The sequence below is a fragment of the Vigna radiata genome, chromosome 10 (assembly GCF_000741045.1).
Source record: "Vigna radiata var. radiata cultivar VC1973A chromosome 10, Vradiata_ver6, whole genome shotgun sequence".
NCBI classification, from domain to species: Eukaryota; Viridiplantae; Streptophyta; class Magnoliopsida; order Fabales; family Fabaceae; genus Vigna; species Vigna radiata.
The window spans coordinates 17,773,068-17,779,067 of NC_028360.1; positions in this window are offsets into that span (position 1 = coordinate 17,773,068).

A 6,000-nucleotide genomic window follows, 5' to 3' on the forward strand; every position below is an offset into this window, starting at 1 on the left:
CTTTCAGCATATCTCTTCTTTAGTTCTCCTCCATCGTCGTTGAGATACCACGTATCATGTTTTGTTATCCTCCACTACTGTCACAAGGTCTTCTTCCTTCTGCATTGTTGTCCCTTGTTCTCCTCCTTCTCATCTCATTTCATTGAAACTCAAGTTTTTGTGCTTTGAAATTTATTTGAAACCTATACCGTACTATAAAACACGAGCTTTAATGATGTTATTTGAAGTCAAATGCTTAATAAATGAGTAAATAGTTTATACACTATCATATTTTTATAATCCCCCAATAATAATTATTAAATATATCACTTTTTACAAATTCATGTATAAAGATATAATGATTATCACTGTCTGATGTCATGTTTTACACTAACTTCTTTTTTTTAAGTTTTATCTAAAGAATACTATTGTTTGTCCGTATCTTCCCACGGTAACTACGTATTTTTACAGGATTCGTTCAATTGAACAAACATACTCGTGAACGATATTAAGTAATAAATAGGTTCTTAGATGTCTCATTAAACAATGAAATGTAGTAGTTGCGTTATTAAAAATGGAAAGAAAAAAATATATTCTTTTACTGTAGGAAGGTGTTATAACTTAATATGGGTTTTGAATAATTGAGCAAAGGCAATTGATTATACCTTGAAATTAAAATATAAAATTGTATAAAAGAAAAAAAATGTTTCCACTTAGTCAATATATATATTGAGGAGATCTTTTGTGGGGGCGATTGTTGTGAGACTTTATGGCGATGCATGATTTCACACGTTTGGTTAGGACCCACAACTCTATTATGTAAGCCAAAATTAATCACCACCTAGCTAGGACCACCTTTGACACTATCTAAAATCAAATTATAAGCTTTAAATGCTTTTCTCTCCTTCATTTCTATCATTTATGCAATTCACCCTGTTCTACCCTACTTAATACTAAATATTAAAATAACCAAATAAAAGAGACTTTCAATTCTCCATGAATTTTCGCCTTTAAATTTTATAATGCTAAACAATAAAGTTTCAGGAGAATTATGTCTCTTTAAAAATCTGTTTTTTTGAGATGAGAAATAAAGTTTCATTCAAAATTATATTATTTTAATAAAAAAAAGATGTGAATATACCTGACCTGGGAGATGTTGTTGCGAGGATTAATAAAAAGTTCTGACGTCTCTCTCCGTCTCCAAGACCACCATTTCCATCTTCAAAGTTGAACAAGCATTCAAACTTCATTGTCATAACAGAGCATGTTAAATGCATACATACATTCAAACTTGATTGTGAATTATTCAGAACCCTAAGGTCTTCATTGTGAATTAGGGTTTTTTTGGACAGATCAAAAAGCATTACAACCATCACTGTCTTACGAGGTGGCATCGTTAAGAATTCTACCCACAGAAATTGCATTGTCGGAGAAGCCGCTAGGAATTTCCTCTTGGACACACACTTTTCCCTCATCAATTGTCTCTTTCCTTCTTCTTTCACCTTTGCCTTCACTTCCATAGCTTCTTGTCGAAGTCACATACATGTCAATGTTCTGCTGCCAAAAGAAGCTCCTCTTACGTATTTGTTTTGTCTCACAAGCACACTATTACACCAACAACAGTGCTCGCGAAGTTCAAGACACTGAGATGAAGGATTATTCGTGATAAGGACATATAATAGGTCATGTTGGAGCCTCTATATTTGTAGCTAGATTTAGTTTCCATCTCTTAATAACATCAGATGTTTTGCTATATATATAAATAATCTCATGTAAAACTTAAAAAACACACTAAAATAAATATATTTTTTAGTATAATATAAATATACACATTATAAATCGAATCACCTTAAATTTTTGTTTATTTCTCTATTTATCTGGTTTCTAACACTAATGATTTTCTTTTTGTCTATCCACCAATTTAATATTTCCTTTTATTTTATTCATTATATTTAAAATATCTTATAAAGTAACATTTAACATTTAGAACTTATAAAATATATTTAGAACTTATAAAATATAGTATCATTAATGTAGTGAAATTTTCTATATAACTTTTAATAAAATTATTATAAGTCAGGAAATTTACTGTAATATGATAGTTTCAGATTAGATAATTTTATGACTGTTTTTCTTATAAATTGTTTAATTTTACGAGACATTTAAGAATGGAGAAGGGTAGACGGGGAAATCTAGATTTTGAGTCCTCTATCACCCAATGTCTTATCAGCGTATAGTTGAGAGGAGAAAAGAAATATATAAAACAAGCGAGGCCCACCACATTTGCCACTAAATATTGGTTAAATTAAGCAAATTCTTGACTTTCGGGTACCACCTTCACTTTCTCTACCTTATTTTTCTCTCTCCCGTTTCTTCTGCTACGGTAAAGAGAGTGTGTGGCAATTAACTTATAATAGAGTTAACATAATTTAAAAATTTTCAAAAATAAATATGGTTAATTATATCTTTAATTCTTAAATTTTTTTGACCAAATATTAACATTTTTTGTTTTAAATTTTTTAATAGATTTAGTTTATTAATCCACACTAATGTATGATAGAGATTTACCATTATTTTAGTTATGAATCTAAACTTAAACATTCACATTAACCTTTGGTTCTCGTTTTTTTTCTTTATCCTCTTCCATTTTTTATTTAGTTTTTTCTTATCATTATTAACCTTTGTTTTCTTCATCATATTTTCACCCTCATACAAAAATATAGAGGCAGAAGTCCATCATCTTCATCTCTACACTAAGGACTCAGTTCATGTTGCAAAAATATCAATCCAACCAAAAATTTCAATCAGCAAAAATGAGGACAACTAAATATCCCAATGAAGACTTCGCCGCTGTGGAATGTGAACGAAAAACACAAACTCAACATAAAATGCAGAAAACAAATGAAATGAGGAAAAAAGAAAATTCACTTAATGTTGAACAATAACAACGAGTTGGGTTTAATGAGATTTGGTGGAGGTGCTCCTACTGGATTTTCAATTCCCGCCAGCCAACCTTCCATATTCAAATTACAATTACAACATTAAAAAACTTAGACCTTAAGGCGGCACCTATAAGAATAGAAAAAGCACACAACATTCTGTAAATTGGCCCACGTGCACCACATATACATAGTAAAATCAATTATTAGCATTGACAAATTTTGGCTTCATCATACAACCTTAGACACCACTCTCTCTCTCTCTCTCTTTCTTTAACCAAAAAGAATACATTGAACAAAGAAAACCAGAGCCACTCAAAGAATATGTCCACCCCTTTCTTCTTTTTTCTTTATTAGTATTGACAGAAAGAATATATAGTACCAGACTACTCAAAGAATATAGACATCGCTTTTTTTACATTCACAAATTCAACCTTATTTCCTTTCGTATTTTTCTTTCTTATTTTTTATACTACAACAAATTATAAATTGATCCCTAGCTTCCGACCACTTTTGAGTTTTTTTTTTTTAAATAAGATTTTGTAATATGATTCTTCCATTGAATATTGTTGTATTTACGTTATTTATTGTTCTGTAACACTTTCTCTATAGATATATATAATCCATTTAGATGAATTATCTTCACGGAAGGATAAGAGATGGATAAAATATAATAGTTTAGAGAGAAAAACAATGACGGAGAAACTCTACAGGTTATTTAAATTTCAAAACAACAATCACACTATCTTAGCAGTATGGGAATTTGGGTAAAAGGGCACGAGAGTGAACTTTATTTTGAAGATGAGAACTCTGAATTTAGTGTTAGAGGATCTTAAGTTAGAAATTGTCAATACATCATTACAAATATATATGGATACGAGGGGAGGATGTTCATGAAAGCTATATATTGCGTGGAAATATAAGGTTGCTTTGATGATAAAGTTAGAAGAGATGGTAAGAGAAGTTATCTCTTAAACTCTTTTATTAATATTTAGGAGATATAAGGTAGAAGTTATTTTTCTAGAAAGTTGAGTGAGAGAGGTTGTGAATTGAACTCCAACCAATTACTAACAATTAACAATGTCAATTAAAAATGTGGATAAAAAAAAAAAAAGATTTGGCTACCGTGTATTCAATCCCTTAAAAATGGATAACAGTTGTCTCAAGCAACTTTTCAGAAGTTGTGGAACTGGAAAGTCTCACCAAAGGTGTTGTGCTTACTTGGAATCTCCTCTTCGGGAATAGGCTTCCAATTGAAGATAACCTAAAAACCAAAATGTTGTCATTGTAGTTCACATATGTCCCTTTTGGTGAATAGTCTGTTAAACATATTTTTTAAAAAAGCTTATAGTGTTTGGTTTCTTTGCAACAAATGGATGATATGAGTACTGTCCTTGGGAGTGGAGAATTAAGACATTCGAATGAGAAATAATGTGCTTTGCAGTCATTTGAATTATTTGAAATGAGAAAAAAAATTGTTGTTTTTCAAGATGAAGTCTTTTATAGTACAAAAATGGTCCAAGAAACTAGGTTTCATTCTTGAGGTTAAGCTAATTCTTTGAATCTCAATGCCCATAATAATAGTAATCCTAAAAATTGTCTTAAAATTTATTACATTAATGTTTTAGTTTAAAATAGTATCAATATTTTATATAGACTGGACTTCAATTTCATTAATATTGTATCCCTTTAGTAAATTTTTTTGAAGATAGATCAAAATAATAATGGGTTGTATAATAGTTTTTTATGATCGATTAATTTCAATACAAAATTATGTTTGAACAATATTTTTATAGGATTTTTTATTTCACCAAGTTAAAAGTAAGGATTTTATAAAATAGTTATAGGTAAGATAACTCTAATTTATGGGTAAAATTATTTATTTATTTTCTTAAAAATATATTTGTAAAATTGTTTTCTGACCTGGATGTTAAAAAAAGAGCATGAAAGATTCTTAATTTGGTAGGAGTGTTTGTTCTCTCCTTGCTAATTTAAAGATGATGACAAGATGCAGCCTTTTGAATGGTATGATCATTTTGCTTCGTGGAGGTGTCTGTATGAAGAGGGTCCAATCAGATGATCCTTTTCTATGTGGACAAAATGTGTCCGTGAACCTTTTTCTACAGGATTATGTGTCTTCGTTGTACCAAACAATGGAAAAAGTCTTCATGGTTGGCCTTTAGAGTGAAATGAATCATAACAAGTATGCCCTTACCAGTTTTTCAACAACCATTAAAAGACCTACAAAATCTACTCACATGGTTATTACCTCTATAATGGAAGCTGGCTTTTAATAATATCAAAAATTATCTTGGTATGACGAAAAAGTTATATATTAATATGATATATGTTATAAATATTGATTAATGTGATATAAGGACAAGTATTTAAGATGATTTGAGAGATTATATGTTTCCATTTACCGGAGGCATAAAACATTTTATTGACATTAAAAGGATATAATCATGTGTACGTCATGCTTCATTGCTCATGAAATAAATACACAATCAGAAGAATCGTGTTCCCTACATATTACAGTACGTTGGATCTTATGGTATCATTTGTGTTTGAGATGAGTGTACTAGTACTCGACCAAATGTATTGACTTTATTTATTTCAAGGATAAGTTCTTTGAATGAGATAACTTTTTTTTAAAAATAATGTATTTTTGAAAGTAACTATTTTTTTTAGAGGATTTAAATGTTTTATGGTTTGGTAAGAAATTATGAAAAAAAAAATTCTAGAAATTCATTAGTAATTGAATTACATAAAATTAAATAATTTCAAATTTAATAAAAAGGCAAGAATTTGAAAATTTTAATATTTATAATTTGAGTTAACTTAAAACCAAGTAGATCTAATTCGACTAAGGTAAATATAATTTGTAACATAAAAATGACTTAATTTCGTTTTATATGGTCTCAAGTAATGTTACAATCTAATATGAGTCCAATTTGGTTTGGGTAAATTTGACTTTATTTGTCTTGGTTTAATTTGGGTTTAATCTAACACTATCTAGACCCAATTAAACTTGGCTTGACATGAGTCTATCCCAATTTGATTGAACGTGATTTTGTGTTAA